The sequence below is a fragment of the Myotis daubentonii genome, chromosome 3 (genome assembly GCF_963259705.1).
Source record: "Myotis daubentonii chromosome 3, mMyoDau2.1, whole genome shotgun sequence".
Classification (NCBI taxonomy): Eukaryota; Metazoa; Chordata; class Mammalia; order Chiroptera; family Vespertilionidae; genus Myotis; species Myotis daubentonii.
Genome location: NC_081842.1, coordinates 117,115,933 through 117,136,549, shown reverse-complemented (window position 1 = coordinate 117,136,549; position 20,617 = coordinate 117,115,933).

Here is a 20,617-nt window from a genome sequence, read left to right as displayed (position 1 = left end):
GCATGCCTTTATGAATGAGAGTCCCCAAAGCACCCCCACTGGGTGGTCCTCCAGGCTGGCTGCATGCATCTCCTGATAGGATGCTCTCTCCCTCAGGACTCTTCCTATTTCCCCAACTCCCTGACTCAGAGAAAGCTCTGGTGGTGAGGAGCTCTGGGCCAGTTGTGCCACCTATCTGGGCCTTAGCTTCCCATCTTTACAGTGGAAGTAATGATGGACAGTACCGACCTCACAGAGCTGTCAGAGGCTTGAGGAAGCCCAGGCTTATAGTAAAGTCTGCATGGGGCTGGGCACAGTAGGAGCCTCTGGAGGATGCTGTTTTCAAATGGTAACCAGTGTTTTATCCCCGCAATGGCTTGTGTGACCCATTGGCCCTTTTCTGCCTTTTCCTCCCTGCCCTCAATTCAATAAGTAGGCATCATTCTGGGTTTGAGTTTCAAAAGCCTGGACCCCCCGGGAATGGAAGTTCTCATGGGAGGCCTTTAAAAAGGTAGTAAGGGTTTACTATGTGCTGCATACTGTTCTGATTGCTCTGCACACATCATCTGCTCAAATCCTAGTGCCAATCTGTAAGGCAGGTGCTCTCATTCCTTCAGTGCACAGATGAGAGAACCAAGACACAGAGAGGTTACCTGTGTTGCCCAGGGGTACACAGCTAGTGATGCAGAGGCAGTGTGGCTTTGGGCTCCAGGATTCTTCTCACTACCTTTCTGCTGTGCACTGCAGTGGGAGCCCCGCAGCCTCTCCCAACATCCAGGGAGAATTCCCAGGCTCCAGACCCTGACAGCAGGTGGGCTTGGCCTGCCACTCACTGGAGAAGTGGCTGCTGAAGTCTCCCCTGTCAGGTGAGTGCAAGAGTGGCAGGGGACTAGGAGAAGGCATGTGGGAGCTGCAGGGGAGTACAGAGAGATGCTGGCCAAGGGACTGGAGGAGGGCTGGAGAGGTCCTCCCAAACACAGAGCCAAATGGAAGGGTTCATATCACCAGGGCTGCTGTGGAAAGGCAGGTGTACCCAAACTGACCGAGATTCAATTTCTGTTCAAATAGGACTCAAAACATGAGTGAGATATTTTTTTAAATCTTTAAAAATTTTTTTTGACCATTGGAGGTTGTGGATTGAGTGTGATACAGGCTTCATATTCAATATAAGTCCATGGTTATTGTCTTTTTACTGTTACTGCACAACTGTGGAGGCAAAAATGGAATTGTGTGTGTGTCTCTCAGGCATGTGTGTATTTATTTTATTTTATTTTTTTAAATATATTTTATTGATTTTTTACAGAGAGGAAGGGAGAGAGATAGAGAGTTAGAAACATCGATGAGAGAGAAACACCGATCAGCTGCCTCCTGCACACCTCCTACTGGTGATGTGCCCGCAACCAAGGTACATGCCCTTGACTGGAATCAAACCTGGGACCTTTCAGTCCGCAGGCCGACATTCTATCCGTTGAGCCAAACCGGTTTCGGCAGGCATGTGTGTGTATTTAGATGTGTGTATGCCTTTCTGAGTGTGTGTGTGTTGCTTGCATCCAGCCTGGCTGGGCACAGATGCCCTCCGGATCCCCACCCCCCAACCTGTGTTGTTTCTCATCCTTTCATATTCAAATGCTAGCCTGGCTCCCAGCTCCTGCCCCTGGGGACTTATGGGCTGACTGTGTATTGTTGGAGAAGGGTGAGTGGGTGAGCTCATTGCTGGGTGATAATTCCTGCCTCAACCTGGGACCCCACTTCTGCTTCAAAGAGGGGCTCACCCCACCCCATGCCTGTCATTGCCTGGGTGCCCAAGCCGTTTATTCAACCTAGAAACATGGGAGAATACTGACACCAGCAACAGCAGCTGGCATTGGTTTATTGGGGACTCTGGTAGACACAATGCTAAGCCCTCTTTATGTTTTACCTCTTTGTAGTTCCATTTTAATGGAGGAAGAAACTGAGGCAGAGAAAAATGCCCAAGGGCAGACAGCTACTAAGTAGAAGGATTTGAACTCAGGCATATAGTCCCCGGAGATCTCACCTCACCCACCACACTAGCTGCAATCTGCCTGGTTGGTGCCTACCTAACTAGTGGTGCTGTGTGTTGTTGGTGCTGTGGGTTGGTGGTGGTATGGGCTAGTAATACTGTGGGCTGGTAGTGGGTGGAAAGAGCAGAGCCCCTCTGGGAGGCTGGGTGCCTGCTCTCCATCAGCCCCATTTTCCTCGTAGGCTCTGCCCCTTATCTGTGCCATTATTTCCCATGATGCTGTTGGCCTTAGTTCTGGCTGCATCCCCTGTGTCCTGGACCCTCCCTTAGCCTTGGGTCTGGCCTCCCTGCCTCCCGGAGGCTTCCCCATCATCAGCACAGCTGTGGGGATGTCCTTCCTAAAATTTCCACATTTCCTTGGCCTCCCATGCCTTCCAATTGTGCTTGAGCCAAAACTCACATTTCCCTTGTCATTCATTCACCCATTGTAATCTAGTCCCAGTACCCGGCCTCAGTAACGCTATTTTGGGATGGGTGGAACAAGAGGAAGGCAGAGATGGGATCAATACTGAGCTCCCCAATATGAGAGGAATGTAATTGGGGGTGCTGGATGCTTTGACTGAACTTGGACCTGAACCAGAGAACCACGGTGGGTGGTGGCCATTCAGGCAGAAGCATCTGGGAACAGCTGCTCCCACCCTCAGCTGCAGAATGGCCCAGCTGAAGGCTGCTCAGGCACTGGCCCTCTACACCCTGGGCTTCTCAGATATCAGATGTTCCTGCTCCAGCCCTGCTGGCAGAGGAGTGGAGAGGGGCTCTTCACAGATCTAGGCTGTGGGCCAAACAGAGGAAGCCAAAGATTCATGGGCCCAAAGGGCTGGGTGGCATTTGCCTGTAGCAGCTTGTGGGTGGATGGAAAGATGGGGCATGTGGAGCTTTGGAGTCAGGTACTTTGGTTCTTCTCCCTTGTCTACCAACTGCGAAGTCAGCAAACTTCTTCTTCTTTTTTTTTTTTTTAATATATTTTATTGATTTTTTACAGAGAGGAAGGGATAGGGATAGAGAGTTAGAAACATTGATGAGAAAGAAACATCGATCAGCTGCCTTCTGCACACTCCCCACTGGGAGTGCAACCAAGGTACATGCCCTTGACCGGAATCGAACCTGGGACCCTTGAGTCCGCAGGCCAATGCTCTATCCACTGAGCCAAACTGGTTAGGGAGTCAGCAAACTTCTTGGCGCCTCAGTTTCTGACATCTGAGGAGAGAAATGGGAGACACCACAGAATTGTCTCAGAGTTGCTGCTCATGTCAAGAGGTTCCTTTGGAGAAGAGCCTGCATTGAGCTTTATTTTTCCTTTAAATAAAAATAGCATTTCTATAAAAGGCCATTTGTCTTCCTGTGCATTTGTGACTACCATTTTCTCAGCGGAGTTCTGGGACGTCATCTCCTATGCCTGAATGGTCTCTCTGAGCCACTGTTTCCCAGTCATCAAAAGGGAGTGGAGATGGCTCCTGCTTTGCATGGGGTCTGAGGAGTGAGCAGTGGAGCTGTAAGCATGCAGCAGGTGCTCCTCCTTCTGAGAGCTGCTGGCAAGCCAGCCCGCCTGCCTGAGCCTGCTGTCCTTGGATGTCAAGAGGTACCTTCACTGCTCTGCTGGCCTAGAGGGACGAAGGCTTAGGGATCATGTTACTGCTGGGCAGGTCCAATTCCTTGACAATTGCAATCACATTAACTTCAGCCAGAGAGATCACCATCTGCCTAAACAGAGGGGAATGGTGGCCACTGCCACCATCAGAAGCACCCCACACTATCACATGCTCCTTCCCAAATACTCACCAACAGACCTGCCTTGCCAGGCCTTCCCTCTGGCCTCATCTGTGCAAGTGTCTCAGTTTGTCTGCTCTCGGTCAAAAGCTCCAAACAGTTCCTCCCAAAGTGTGAGTTAAGGCCCAGGTGGAACTGGAAAGACCACCCACACCCCAGCAACCCTGCTCCCTGCAGATATGGGAAAACTGAGACCTGGCGAGGGAAGATGTTATTCAAGATGACTGGGCAAGCCTGTGGGGCTCGGACTTAGAGCCAGGCCTTTGAGCTCAGCAAGGAGTCTGGGTGCTGGTGAATGCTGTGAGGGTAGGTTAGATCCATGGCCACAGAGGACAGGGCCCGGGGCCCAGGAGCACCTGCCAGAGGAGGAGCCTTATGAGGAAGTCAGCCAGCTGGAGAAGAACCTCCTTGGCTTGATCAGACACCATCTGGCCCTGCCTGTGGGGCAGCCAGGCTTCTGGCTGGCAGCGGGGCTGTTAACAATCTGTTTGGCTCACCTTTCCATTGCTACCCCCAGACGTGCCTAGAGCTCCAGGCCCGAGTTGTGCACCACGCTTTAGCACAATTGGCATTGCCCCATCCTCAGCCTCCTCACATGACATTCCCTGGTTTAAAAAGCCCCTTCTTTTTTTTTTTTTTAAATTAAATCTTTATTGTTCAGATTATTACAGTTGTTCTTTTTTCCCCCCATAGCTCCCCTCCACCCAGTTCTCCCCCCACCTTCCACCTTCACCCCCCCCACTGTCCTCATCCATAGGTGCACGATTTTTGTCCAGTCTCTTCCCGCATCCCCCACACCCCTTTCCCCCACAAGAATAGTCAGTCCACTCCCTTTCTATGCCCCTGATTCTATTATAATCCCCAGTTTATTCTGTTCATCAGATTATTTATTCACTTGACTTTTAGATTCACTTGTTGATAGATGTGTATTTGTTGTTCATAATTTGTATTTTTACTTTTTTCTTCTTCCTCTTCTTAAAGGATACCTTTCAGCATTTCATATAATCCTGGTTTGGTGGTGATGAACTCCTTTAGCTTTTCCTTATCTGTGAAGCTCTTTATCTGACCTTCAATTCTGAATGATAGCTTTGCTGGATAAAGTAATCTTGGTTGTAGGTTCTTGGCATTCATCACTTTGAATATTTCTTGCCACTCCCTTCTGGCCTGCATAGTTTCTGTTGAGAAATCAGCTGACAGTCTTATGGGTACTCCCTTGTAGGTAACTGACTGTCTTTCTCTTGCTGCTTTTAGGATTCTCTCTTTGTCTTTTGCTCTTGGCATTTTAATTATGTGTCTTGGTGTGGTCCTCTTTGGATTCCTTTTGTTTGGGGCTCTCTGCACTTCCTGGACTTGGAAGTCTATTTCTTTCACCAGGTAGGGGAAGTTTTCTGTCATTATTTCTTCAAATAGATTTTCAATATCTTTCTCTCTCTCATCTTCTGGCACCCCTACAATTCTGATGTTGGTACGCTTGAAGCTGTCCCAGAGGCTCCTTACACTATCTTCGTATTTTCGGATTATTTTTTCATTTTGCTTTTCCAGTTGGGTGTTTTTTGCTTCTTCGTATTTGAAATCTTTGACTTGATTCTTGCGATTCTCTAGTCTGCTGTTGGAACTCTGCATAATATCCTTTATTTCAGTTAGTGTATGCTTAATTTCTAGTTGGTCCTTTTTCATAACCTCGAGGGTCTCACTAGATTTCTTGAGGGTCTCACTACATTTATTGGCGGTCTCACCATTCTTTTTGAGGGTCTTACTAAATTTATTGGCGGTTTCTAGAAAGTTCTTGAAAAACCTTAAAAGTGTGATTTTGAACTCTATATCCAGTCATTTGCTTTCCTCCATTTCTGTCATTTGTGACCTGTTTCTTTGTCTCTGCATTTTGTATGCTTCCCTGTGTTGGTAGAGTGTCTTTGTGTGCTAGGTGTCCTATAGGGCCCAGTGGCTCAGCCTCCCCAATTACCTGAGGTGGACACTCTTGGTGCACCCCTTTTTGGGCTTTGTGCACAGTCTTGTTGTAGTTAAGCCTTGATTGTTGTGGGTATCACTGGGAGGAATTGACCTCCAGGCCAATTGGCTGTGAGAGTCAGCTGTGTCTCTGGTGAGAGAACTTCTGTGCTGAAGACACCCTAATGGGGCAAGACTTGCTTCAGTGGGCCTTTGGTGCTCACTGAGTCTGCCCCCTGAGTGTGTCCCTTATGGATCTGAGGACTTGTAATTGGATGGTCCCACTCTGACCACTGGGTACACTGGCTCTTGGATCTAAGGAGGTGCTAATTTAGCCTCTTCCTAAGGCTACCCAGCAGGAGCTACAAAGAGATCTGCAGAGTCCGCTTCCTTGTTTGGGGTTTGGAGGTGCCCAAATGAGGCCCAGCTGTGAAGCAATGCAAGCTTCTGTGGGGCCCTGGGCCTTCTCTTGGAAGTTTTGGGTCTGTCTGGCCCAGCTGCAGTTTGTTAGGTAATTTTCAGATTGCAAAGGGCCAAGGCATTCATATGCAAAAACCTCTGCTGCAGCTTGGGTGGGGTGGGGTCTCAGGGAGTCAACAGGGCAGAGCAAGCAGCTATGGCTGATCCTCAGCCCTGCCCTAAGGGGCCCCGCATCTCAGTGTCCCGGTAATCGCTGCAAGCACCTCTGAGAGAAAGCCGCCCTCGAGTTCCGAGTTCTGCCCGCTGCCAGACAGTCCAGTTTCTCCTAGTATGAGTCTAGGTCCCCAGAGAGTCACCCAGAACTGGAGCTCAGAGCAGTCGGGGGCTTGTGACTCCTTCCCGATTCAAAAAGACAGCCACATCCTCAGTTGCCAGTCCTTGCCATTTGTGCCTCCCTACCTCTGCACTTCCGCACCTCCTCTGAGTCTCAGTGTGCTTTTCTCTTTCCTTTTAGTTGTAGAATTTCCACTCAGCCAGCCTTCCTGTGGTTCTGGATGATGTCTGTTTTGTCTTTTAGTTGTATTTTTGAATTTGTTGTGGGAGGCAGCAATTTCTGGTCTTTACCTATGGCGCCATCTTGGTTTCTCAATCCAAGCCCCTTCTTCTTGACAACTTAATTCATCTTTTCCAATTTCATTTGCTACCCTGCTCTCTCCCTTGCCCACTCTGCCCCTTCCTCACTGTTCCTGGAAGCTGCCCAGCATAGCCTGCCTCACCTTGGGCCTTGGCACTCAGTTGGCTCTTCCCCATGTATCCTCAGGGCTTGCTCCTTCATGTCTCTCAGACCTCCACTCAAATGTCCCTGTGCAGGAGGCCATCCACAACAGCCTATACAGCCCCCTGTCCTTTACTCAGCTTGCTTTTTCTCTGGTCTGTTTGTTCATCAATGCGTCAGCGTGATCTGTCTTCCTAGTCGGAATGGAGGTCCAGGGACAGGGCCTACTCTTGTTAACAATGCATCCTAGTGCAGGTGCCCAGGAACCCCACTTGGAAAACAGCTATTGAATGAATGAATAACCTTCGAATGTGGCCCTCATTAGAATGCCTGTTGCCATTTTTTTAATATAGTATTTCTCTCTTTAAACAAACTGGGAACTTGAGGGGATGAAAAGCATTGTCCCTCTGTGTTCCCAGGGCTGGGTCAGAGCACATGCCTTGCAGCCCCACCTCCATGCTTGTGGCATGCTGCCCTCCAACTACCGTGGACTGAAGCTGACCTGTCCATTGAGGAGGGGACAGATGCTCTGGACAACAGCCAGCAGCATCTGCTCTGGAAACTTCCTAGCCAAGCTGATGAAGCTGCATGAGTGAGCCCCAGGCAAGACCAGCCAAGGACATACCTAGACTTGCCAACCCACAAACCAGAAAGAAATAATAAATCATTGTTGATTTAAACCACTAAGTCTTGAGTTAGAGTGTGCTACACAGCAATAGACAACTGATCACAGCTACCATCCTGATGGAAATCCGACATCTGTGACAGCCGAGGGGCAGATATGGTTTTGGAAGAGTGTCTGGCCTACCTGGTGATGCCCCTTCCAAAGGGAGGCCCAGGAGAGCTGAGGATTCAGTGATTCATTCATTTGGACCTACTTCCTGCCCATACCGATGCTGTAAACTGAGGACCCAGAGATGGACCCCTAGCTTCTACCCTTAAAGTGCTTCCCATCTTATGAGGCAGAAAAGCCAGCAGTGTGAGGTGGTGAGTGCAGTGAGGGTGAGTATGATGATAATAACTTTAACAACTTAAATGCTCACTAGGTTTCAGGCACATTTCTAAGCACTTTCCATGTACAATCCCAGATGGGTCTCACAACAGGTCACAGCCCTAGGAAGAAAGCCTTGTTATTTTCATTCCCAAGTTATAGATGAAGAAATTGAGGTACTGAGAGGTTAGAAAATATTCCCTGGGTCAGAAAGCCAGTAAGCGGTGGATCTCAGTGCAATGAGAGGACCAGAGGGGCCAGGGAAGGTTTTTCTGAGGAGGGCCGATTTGATCTGGTCTTTGAAGTCCACAGGCAGACAAGCAGTGGGAACAGTGTGTGTAGGCTTGAGGCAAGAGAAAGAAGCCAGAGTTGGCCTGGCCAGGGAGGGCATCACACTGGAAACCATAGATCTGCCTCGTCCCCTAGCATAGGAGCCAAGCAAGGGAGAAAACCACAGCCCAAACAGAAGCAGTACCTAGGAGGGCTGTGCATGAGCCGAGAAACCATCTCTGCAAATGAACCTTGGTCTAGAGCAGCGGTTTTCAACCTGTGGGTTGAACGACCCTTTCACAGGGGTCGCCTAAGACCATCAGAAAACACATATACAATTACATATTGTTTTTGTGATTAATCACTATGCTTTAATTATGTTCAATTTGTCACAATGAAATTGGGGGTCACCACAACATGAGGAACTGTATTAAAGGGTCGCAGCATTAGGAAGGTTGAGAACCACTGGTCTAGAGGGACGTGACAGTGGGACTGCTCAGACACATCCCTTTTCCAGCCAGCCCAAGATCCTGCCCTCTGTGAGGGATAGGGCTGGAGGTGGGCATCCTATGCATTCACTATTTATTTATTGACCACTTTGACATAAGGCATATGTAGTTTTCCCTCTAAGCTAAGACACTTTGAGAAGAAATGAGGTGCTAGCAATTGTTGCCCCAGGATGAGAGGTGTGAATTAGGGCATACAGTCATACAGCAGCACACATGGCACCGAATGTGAGCTTTATAATTATCAACTCATTTAATTCTCATGACGAGCCTCATATTGGGGTTGTTATTATCCCCCTTTTCCAGATGCGGAAACTGAGCCCCAGAGAAAAATTCTCAGACATTAACCTACTATGTGTTAATATGTGTTAAGCACTGAACTAGCTGGGCCATTTCACATATATGTCTAAATCCTGAAAAGAGATCTACAAAGAACACTTTGGGAACTCCATTTACAAATGAAGAAACTGAAGCTCTGAGACCCAACTCAAGTCCAAATGATCCCCAATGTCAGTCTTTCTCAACTGCCTGACTAGGTCTCCTTGCTACATACATCACCTGAACCTTCTGCTGCCAGCTTTTCCCTCTCCTCTCCTCTCCTCTCCTCTCCTCTCCTCTCCTCTCCTCTCCTCTCCTCTCCTCTCCTCTCCTCTCCTCTCCTCTCCTCTCCTCTCCTCTCCTCCCCTCCCCTACCCTCCCCTGCCCTTGGGGCAAGTTATTTAGCCTGTCTTTATGTGCTCACCTGGAAAACAGGATGACACATTGATGATGATGATGATGATAATGATGATGATGCCTCAGTGGGCTGCTATGCAAATTAAATGAGTGAATATATGAAAAGTGTTTAGAACAGTGACTGTCACAGAAGAAGAACTGTTTTATGTTTGTTATTATCATCTTTTGGAGTGAACAGGAGAAAAGAGACTCAAAGGCAGACAGAGAGGCAGCTCAGGATGAGGTTCCTCAAATCAAATACTGACTCCAGCCAGCTCCTTCTCTTATGGCCAAAGTCCCTGCTCAGGGACTGGGCTTGGCAGGGAGGTGGGGCCAGAAGGTCTGAGGGAAAGGATGGTGAGATAGTCTGGCTGTGCGCAGGCCAGATCTGGCCAGGCACCGGGAAGGAAAGGACATCGTGCTGAAGGAGGCATGCCCTGGTACCTGCTGGGAACGGGCTGGCAGTGGAGGGTAGGAGTGCCTGGGAATCTGGGCCCACTTCTGTGGCCAGAGCTGGAGGGACTGCAGCCCCCAGCCAGCCCGGCACCTCTCCAACCTCAGCCATTTGGGCGCCTCCTTTGAGATTTTTGCCTTACAAGTGAGCATTACTATAATTTATTTCACGCTTGTCTTGATTTTAAATTTACGTTTTCATTTATTTTTTTATCTTAGTTATGCTCATGGTTCAAAAATCAAAAAGTTTCATGAGCAGCACTTTGAGCAGAGTTTGCCTCTAGCCCCAACTCCTATCACCTGGCCCCTCCCTATGGACTACGGCTATTATTCTACATCAACAAATATAATGAATTTAAATATATTTTTCCCCATTGTAAAGACAATACAAAGCATGCAATGCACACTGTCCTATAAGCTGGGTCCTACTGTGGGACTCTGAGCTCAAGTTCTGACTTCACTCGCTTCCGGAGGGACTAGCAAATGTTAGAGGGAAGTTGAGCCACCCAGCACTAAACTGACACTGTTTCTGTGAAATAATCAAAAGGACTAAAAAGATTTGGACTCAAAATATCTTTCCCATCTTGGAATTTGATGTATTTAATACAGCATTGCAATCCTGTCGGCAGTGTAAGCACACACTTTTAGTCAAAAACCCCAGTATCTTAACAAGGGGTAAACTGAGGTTCAGAAAGGGGAGAGGACTTAAAATGACCCAGCTAGTTGGTGGGGGAGCCTTGAAGAAACCTCAGATCTCCAAGGCCCTGTTTACACCACCAGGGACAGAATTAATGGGGTTTGTTTGGGAACAAATGTGACCCACCCTCTTCTGCCCCAGGTCCTCCCATTCCCCAAGACTTTATTTGGCCAACCTCTGCTGTTTAAGCTAAGTCATCTAATTCGCTGGTATGCAATTGTTCATAGAAGTCCATTTTACTTCTGTGAGGTCAGTAGTAATGTCTCCTCTTTCATTTTTTATTTTAATAATTTTTATTTTAATAATAATTTAATATTTTATTTTAAGTTCATTTTTTTGGCCAATAAATCTAGCAGTTTATCAATTTTGCTGATCTTTTTCAAAGAATCAGCTTTTGATCTTATTGATTTTTCTCTATTGCCTTTCTATTCTCTATTTCATTTATTTCCTTTCTAATCTTTATTATTTCCTTCCTTCTGCTTGCTTTAGGGCTTACTATATACATCTTAACTTTTCAGAATAAGCTTCAGATTTATACTAGCTTAATTCCCATGAGAAATAGAAATGTTACTCTTTAGTTTGCACTCCAGTATTCTAAGGTGAAAAATTTGGTTATTTATTTGAGATCTTTCTCCTTTTTGAATCTAGACATTTACAACTATTAATTTCCTTCTAAGTATTGCTTTAGCTGCATTCCATTAAGTTTTGGAATCTTTATTTTTGTTCATTCAAAGTATTATCATTTTATTTAAAGTATTTTTAAAATCCCCCCTGTAATTCCTTCTTTGACACATTGATTATTAAGTAGTGTGTTAATTTCTACATATTAGTGAGTTTTTCAATTTTTTTCTGTTATTGATATCTAATTTCATTTCATTGTGATTGAGAGCATACTTTGTGTTATTTATACCATTTTAAATTTATGAGGTTTGCTTTGTGGCATAACGTACAGTTTATCCTGAAGAATATTCCATGTGCACTTGAGCAGAATATATATTCTGCTGTTGTTGGGTGGAATGTTCTATAAATGTGCCAGGTCTGGTTGGATTATAGTGCTATTCAAGTCATTTATTTCCTTTGTGATTTTATGCCTGGTTAATATAGCCATTACTGAAAATAAAATATTGTAATTTCCAAGTTTTATTGTTGCATTATCTAATTTTCCCTTCAATTCTGTCACTTTTTACTTTACAGTTTGGGGCTCTGTTGTTAGGTACACATATATTTATATTTGCTATATCTTCCTGATGGATTGACTTTAGCTCCATCTTTATCTCAGGTAACATTTTTTTGTTTGATTTAAAGTCTGTTTTGTCTGATGTTAGTATAGCCATTGCAGCTTTTTTTTTATGGTTAATGTTTACATGATATTCATTTCTTCATCCTTTTACTTTCAATCTATTTATATCTTTAAATCTAAAGTGTTTTTCTCGTAGATAGCATTGAGCTTGATCTCATTTTTAAAGTCTAGTTTGATGATCTTTGCCCTTTGATTAGATTGTTTAATTCAATTCATATTATTATTAATATGGTCAGACTTATATCTGCCACCTTATTTTTCATTTTTATATGTCTTTTCTGTTCCTCTATTCTTTTCCTGCTTTCTTTTGCATCTAGTAAATATTTTTTAATAATTTTTAATCATTTGAATCAAAACTTTTTTTACTATATATTTTTAAATTATCTATTTAGTGGTTGCCCTAGGCCACTAAATAAATCTTAGCTTTTCAGAATAAGCTTCAGATTTATACTAGCTTAGTTCCCATGAGAAATAGAAATATTACTTCCAGGTATTTCTATTCCATTTTCTCATTTTTTTGTGATCTTGTTTTATACATATTATATCTATAAACACTACATACACAACAATATATTATCATTATTAAATTATATAATTTAATGTATTTTAAAGAAGTTTAAGAGAAGAAAAAATAACAAGTGAAGTCTTTGTGTTTTAAGTGCCGTTGATCCTTTGTATTTGCAGGGCCCACAGATTCCACCATCTGCAGATAGAGAACAGTATTTTTGATATGCACTTAGGAATCTACAGATGTGAAGGGCTGACTGTATGCATTTTATGCTACTTTATGTAAGGTATTTGAGTATCTATGGATTTCGGTATCCTGGAACCAATCCCCCATGATATGTGGGATGACTGTACATGTTTATAGTTTTTGTTATGTTAACTTTCTAATTTATCATTGCTGTTTATTGTCATTGTTCCTGTGGATTTGATTTACCATCTGGATTCAATTTCTTAGCCCAATATAGCTTTCCTCTCACCCACCTTTTTGTGCTATTATTGACAAATATATTACATTTTTATATGTTTTGGTCTAACAACACCTCATATACATATCAATAAGTATATATGTAAGGCAATAAAATAAGTTAATAGAAAAAAGGAGAAGAAACGTGCACTTACACTGTCTTTTATATTTACCTAGCTCCTTTTAGAAATATCTTTTATTTTTTTCATGTGGATTCAATAATTGTCTGGGCTTTCATCCTGAAGAACATCCTTTAGTCCTGACTGGTGTGATTCATCTTATGCACCAAAAGGTTGCCAGTTCAATTCTCGGTTTGGGCATGTGCCTAGGTAGAGGGTGTGTGTCAGGCAGCTGATTGATATTGTTTTCTCACATTGATGTTTCTCTCTCTCCCTTCCTCTCTCTCTAAAAATCAATTAAAACATTTTTTTAAAAGAACATCCTTTAGTGTTACTTATAAAGCAGGTCTGTTAACAACAAATTCTCTGAGTTTTTGTTTATCTTCTAATGTTTTAAATTCATTTTTTAACCAATGTAACATACACATACTTTATTTTAGCACAGATAGATAATCATTGATAAGTTAGACTAGGAGTTCTAGAGCTTCTGGTTATTCTCATGTTTTCCTCATTTTTTTAAAATCTTTAGCACATTTTCAGGGGTAATTCTAACAAAATGTGCAGTTAGCATTACTGCTGTTGCGCCCATCTTGCTTCAACTGTGTTCTTGGTCCGAGCTTTCTTTTCATAGACTCTAAATAACCTTTTTAAAAATGTATATTTATTGTTGAGAGTATTACAGATGTTCACCTTCCCCCCTGCCCCTCTTCATTCCCCCTGGTGCCCCCTTCCACCTGGTTCCCACCTTGTCCCAGGCTTTCACCACCCTACTGTCTGTGTCCATAGGGCATATCTTTGGTTAACCTTTTCCCACTCCCACTCCCCCTTCCCTCTGAGATTCATCAGTCTGTTCCATGTTTCCCTACCTCTGATTCTGTTTTATTCACCAGTTTATTATATTTCTTGATTATTTTGATTTTTAGATCCCATTGTTGCTAGATATTTATTTGTTCATATTTTTTATCCCTTCTTCTCCTCCTTCTTCTCCTTCTCCTCCTCCTCCTTCATCCTAAATAATACCTTTCAACATTTCATATAGTACTAGTTTGGTGGTAATTAACTCCTTTAGCTTTTACTTGTTTATGAAGCTCGTTATCTTACTCTCAATTCTGAATGATAGCTTTTCTTGGTAGAGTAATCTTGGTTGTAGTTCCTTGTTATTCGTCACTTTGAATATTTCTTGCCATTCCCTTCTGGCCTGCAAAGTTTCTGTTGAGAAATCAGCTGATTTCTTCTGAGCTCCAGACACATATTGCCTGTCATCAGGGCAGGAACTCAGGGGTGGCTTTCTCCCAGACAGGGAAGCTTACAAGGATCAGTCTTCCTATGCTGGGACCTCCCCGTCACAGGGCTGACTGGCAGCCATATCGGAGTCTCAATCAGCCTGGAGCACGATGTTTGCTCCACACTGGTGAATCCCTGAGACCCCGCCCCATCCAATTTGCAGCCCCACCCAACCTGTTTGCAGCAGCTTTTCCATATGAATGGCCTGTCCTTGTTCAGGCTCCAGACTTTGCTAAAATCTTTCAAACAAGCTGCAGCTGGCAACAGTGTGCCCCAAACCTATCAATAAAAAGCCCAAGATCTTCACTAGCAACCACCTGCCTTGCTTCACAGCTAGGCCTTGCTTCCTGCACAGCAGCTGTCTCACTGTAGTCACAGCTGGTCCTCACAGCCAATTGGACTGGAAGTCAACTCCTCCCAGAGACACCAAAAGCAATCAAGACTCAACTACAAGACTGCACACAGCCCACAAAGGGATGCACAGTGCCCAGCTCAGGTGACTGGGGAGGATGAGCCTCTGGGCCATTGCTACATACAGGATTCTCAGTTGAAAGCTTTTTTTCTCCTTTGAGCAGTTTAAAGATGTTATACCATTGCCTTCTGGCCTCCATTGTTTCTGATGAGAAGTCAGGTGTTAATCTTTATGGGACCCCCTTGTATATAATGTCATTTTTCTCTTGATACTTTCAATATTTTCTATTTTTCTTTTGATTTCAGTATTTTTACAATGATGTGTCTGTTTGTGGATCTTTTTGTGTTTATTCTGCTTGGAATTCATTGAGTTTCTTGAATGCATAGATTCGTTTTCCCCCCCAGTAAATTTGGGTAGTTTTCAGCTATTGTTTTTTTCAGTATTTTTTCTGTTGTTGTTGTTTTTCTTACTTTTCTTTCCTTCTAATACTTTCCTTCATATACTGGGATATGAGGCATATTCCTATTATACATATGCTTAATTATATCCCACAATTCTTTGAGGCTCTGTTAATTGTTTACTAATTCTTTCTTATGCCAGATCAAATATACTGTTGAACCCCTTCAGTCAATTTTTATTTTAATTATACTTTTCAACTCCAGCAGTTCCATTTTGCCCTTTTAAAATAATTTCTATTGATATTGTCAATTTGATGTGGCATTGTCATCATACCTTTCTATAGTTGCTTACTTTTGGTTTCTTTTAATTCTTTGAACATATTTACAATTGCTATTTTGAAGTCTGTGTTTTAAGTTCAACATCTGGTCACTCTCACAGGCAGTTACTGATTTTCTCCCTCTCTGGGATATGAGACATACTTTCTTGTTTCTTTGTATGTGTCATATTTTTTTCTTGAAACTAGACACCCTAAATATGTATTGGAGCAAATTTGCATGTTAGTCCTCCTTTTTTGGTCTTGTTATCTCTCTGTTTACTCTGGTTTGTGACTTGATAGATTGTCTTATTGAAGTTTATTTCTCCCCAATCCTAAAGTGTGTAGCCTGTTATATTACTCCTCAAGAGACACAGTCTTGGATATGCCCATAGTCACTATGGGATGACAGTGGTTTCTGTATGAATCTTTTTTAAAAAATATTTTTTATTGACTTCAGAGAGGAAGAGAGAGTGAGAAAGAGAAAGAAACATCAATGATGAGATAGAATCACTGATCAGCTGCCTCCTGAATCTTTCCACTGGGGATTGAATCTGAAACCTGGGCATATACCCTGACTGGGGATCAAACCGTAATCTCCTGGTTCATAGGTCAACGCTCAACCACTGAGCCATGCCATTTGGGCTCTACAGGAATCTTTTCAAATTTGTTATTGAATTCATTGGGGTGGCATTGGTTAATAAAGTTATATAGGTTTCAAGTGTACAATTCTGTAATACATCATCTGCATACTGTATTGTGTGTTACCATCCCAAGTTAAGTCTCCTTCCATCACTGTTTATCCCCTTTTTCTACTTCCCCCACTCCTATTTCCCCCTAGTAATCACCATACTGTTGTCGGTGTATATGAGGGTTTTTTCTTAATCAGTTTACAGAGATCTCTTTCATTGTCTCTTTTCCCAACCACACCCAGCTATTTTTTTCAGTTAAACATATATATATATTAGTTCCTAATGATTTTTATAAATATTTCAATCTTTCTTCAGACCCTTTAGACTTAACAAGAATGTATTGGTTTTGAGACCAGCTGACAAAGCCGTAAAGCTGGATGGAGTCCGGTGGGAGGAGATTCCTTTGCAGGTTCACACGGCTGAGTCAGCACCTCAGCATGGTCGGTTCAGTGTGGAAAAAACCAGGGGCAGAAATATCAGCTTCTAGAGCTTCTGTCAAGAAAGCATTTTAAGCCACTTTCTTCAAGATGTTGCCAGTGATGCCACCCAGGTGAGAGGGAGCACATCAGCTGAATGGAGGAGTCCAGCCAGGCTGCTCACTGAGATCCCAAGAGATGAGTTACAGTCACGGTTTCAACACCACTGATCGGCGAGGACTAGTCACACGTGTAGCACAGGCTGTGTGGTGCCTCTTTCACCCTCATGGGTGGACAAAGACAGTCCCCTGATGGCAGGGAACCCCTAGTGGTCTTGATGGGCCACAGAAACTTCACTACCATGGGAAACGCCTTTGCTGTGGGAGAGGAAAGCACTGTGGTGACCATGGTGTCTCAGCCTCATGGCAGGGCTGCTAGGTTGACTCCGTCTTCCCTCTGAGGCCGATGAAGAACGCACTGGCCAGCAATTGTTGTTCTGCTTTGGGGACTCGGGGGGTGGGAGGGGATAACGGGTGGGGGTGGGAGTGCTGCGGGAGCTGGTCTCTGAACAGGCATCTGTGTTGCTCAGTCAGGCTCGCTCTTTCCCCCAGCGTCTTAGAGGAACCGTGGGACAAATCTGGCCGCCACTAGCCATCAGGCTTGAGAGACGCCCCAGCTCAGCCTCCCTGCAAAGGGCATCCCAGCTGTGCTTAGCATAACATTCCTACTTGCCTAGGAAGGCTTATCCTGAACTCATTCTTAGATAGAAGGTGGAGCCAACGCTTCCCTCCTTTCTTGGGATCTTGGAGCTGTGGGGTAACTAGCAACTCTTCCTACAGAAGGTGTGAGCACGTGGTTCTATTGCTTGTCCATGGGGCACAAGAGGGAGGTCAGGGCAGTCAGGTGAGTGTTGGTGGAGAGCAATCTCAGGTTCCAGATGGTGATAGAGCTAAATATATATATATATTTTTTGTTGCGATTTCTTATTTGACTCATTGATTATTTGGAACTGTATATTTTAAGTTCCAAAAAAGTGAGGACTTCTGAGTTATTAATTTCTACATTAACTGTATTACAATCAGAAAGTATACTCTGTGTGATTTCAAATCTTTAGTATGTGTAAAAAATTGCTTTACAGACTAGAATATGGTAATTTTTTAAATCAATGTTCCAACTGTGCTGGAAAAAGAGAAACATTTTTTGTGTGTGCACATTTCTATACATGTTAATTAAGTCATATCTGTTTGCCATGCTATTCAAATATTATGTATCCTTATTGATTTTGTTTGTTTGTTTTTGTTTTATCAATTACTGAGAGAGGTGTTTTATAGTCTGCCAATATGACTGTGGATTTTTTTATTTTTCCTTGGAGTTCTGAAAAATCTTGCTTTACATATTTTGAGATCAGGTTGTTAGATGTTTCTAAATTTAGAATTGCTACATAGTACTGGTAAATTAAATTTTTAATAATATGAAATGCCCCACTTGGTATGTCTACCAATGCTTTTTGCTTTAATGTTTACTTTGCTTGGTGTTAACACAAGTGTGCCTGCTAACTTTTGGTCTTGTTATTTGTCATTAACTTTCTTTTTAAAAATTTATCTTTGTTATTAAAAGTATTACAGATGACCCCCTCTTTTTCCCCAGGGCCCCCCTTCATAACATCTCCTCCCCCGCTTTCACACTATTTTCTGTGTCCATGGGTTATGCATATCCTATATAATAAAAGCCCAGCAACTGAACAGCGGAATGACCAGAACGACCAGTTGACCAGTCACTGTGATGCACACTGACCACCAGGGGACAGATGCTCAATGCAGGGGCTACCCCCTGGTGGTCAGTGTGATACCACAGTGGGCGCATTGCTCTGCTGACCAGAATGAGTGGCTGCTCCCGCTGTGAACCCCAGGCAGGAACCCAGGCTGCGATCCTGGCCTCCTTGCCATAGGCTCCTCCTCCTCGCTCCCTGCCACCTCCTCTGGACACCTGCAGGCTGCACAGCGCCCACCACCAATGGGCTCGCAGAGCTGATCCCAGAGGCTGGGAGGCAGGTTCATGACCGCTGCAGGACTGAGGCCTACTCTGCCGCCTCTCAGTGCTGTTGTCCCTGGGCCCGGCCCAACTGTGTCCCCTGGAGAGGCAAGTGCTCCGGCTCCACAGAAGATGCCAGACCAGGGAGCAGCCACTCAGAGGGCAGGTCCATAGCCACTCAGCTGACTGGGATGAGTGGCACTCCCACAGTGGGCCAATCCCTGAAGGCCACGCCCCCTACCAGTGCATGATTCCTGTGCATTGGGCCTCTGCTATGCATATAAGTTCTTTGGTTATTCTCTCCCCACACCCTTCCCTGTCTTCCCTCTGAGATTCTTCAGTCTGTTCCATGCTTCTAAGTCTTTGGATCTATTTTGTTCATCAGTTTATTTTGTTCATTAGATTCCACATATGAATGAGATACTTGTCATTTCTGACTGGCTTATTTCACTTAGCATAATGGTCTCTGGGTCTCTCCATGCTGTCTCAAAAGGTAAAAGATCCTTTTTTTTTATAGTTGCATAGTATTCTATGGTGTAAATGTACACAGTGTTTTTGTTGTTGCTGTTATTTGATTATTAATATATTTTTATTGATTTTAGAGAGGAAGGGAGGGGGAGAGAGAGATAGAAACATTAATGATTAGAAAGAATCATTGATCAGCTGCCTCCTGCACACCCCCTACTGGGGATTGAGCTCACAACCCTGGCATGTGCCCTGACCAGGAATCAAACCATTGTTGTTTCCAGATCTTAGCTATCATAAAAAGGACTGAACGTAGGAGTGCATATATTCTTTCTGATTGGTGTTTCAGGGTTCTTAAGATATATATCTAGAAGTGGGATCACTGGGTCAAATAACAGTTCAATTTTTAGTTTTTTGAGGAAACTCCATACTGTTTTCCATAGTGGCTTTACCAGTCTGCATTACCACTAGGAGTATACTAGGGTTCCCTTTTCTCTACATCCTCTCCAGCACTTGTTATTTGTGGATATGTTGATGGTAGCCGTTCTGACAGGTGTGAGGTGATACCACTTTGTTGTTTTAATTTGCATATCTCTGATGATTAGTGACTTTGAGCATTTATTCATATGTCTCTTGGCCTTCTGTATGTCCACTTTGAAGAAGTGCCTATTTAGGTCCTTTGCCCATTTTTTAATTGTATTGTTTGTCTTTCTTTTGTTAAGTTGTGTGAGTTCTTTATATATTTTGGAAACTAACTCCTTATTTGGTGTATCATTGCCAAACATGTTGTCCCATGCAGTGGGCTCCCTTTGCATTTTGTTAATGGTTTCTTTTGCTGTGCAGAAGCTTTTTATTTTATTGTAGTCCCGTTTGTTTATTTTTCCCTTTGTTTCCCTTGCCCTAGGAGATGTATCGGCAAACATATTGCTGTGAGAGATGTCTGAGATTTTACTGCCTATCGTTCTTCTAGGACTTTTATAGTTTGACAACTTATATTTAAGGCTTTTATCCATTTTGAGTTTATTCTTGTGTATGGTGTAAGTTGGTAGTCTACTTTCTTTTTTTGCATGTATCTGTTCAATTTTCCCAACACCAGTCATTGAAGAGACTGTCTTTACTCCACTGGATATTCTTGCCTCCTTTGTCAAATATTAATTGAAAGTAATGGCTTGGATTGATTTCTAGATTCTCTGTTCTGTTCCATTGATCTGCATGCCTGTTCTTGTACCAGTACCAGGCTGCTTTGATTCCAATGAGTTTGTACTATAATTTGATATCCAGAATTGTGATCCCTCCTACTTTGTTATTCTTTCTCAAGGTTGCTTCACACACAAAAAAAACCCAAGTGGCAACAATCTTGTTCTAGTTCTGTGAAGTATGCCATTGTTATTTTAATAAGGATTGCATTGAATCTGTAGATTGCTGTGGGTAGTATGGACATTTTGATGATGTTAATTCTTCTAATTCATGAACACAGTATATTCTTCCACCTGTTTGTATCTTCCTTTATTTATTTTTTTAATGTCCTTTAGTAGAGGTTTTTTACCTCCTTGGTTAAGTTTATTCTAAGGTATCTTATTATTTTTGTTGCAAAGGTAAATGGGATTTTTTTTAGTTTCTCTTTTTGAGAATTCATTATTGGTGTATTAAAAATGT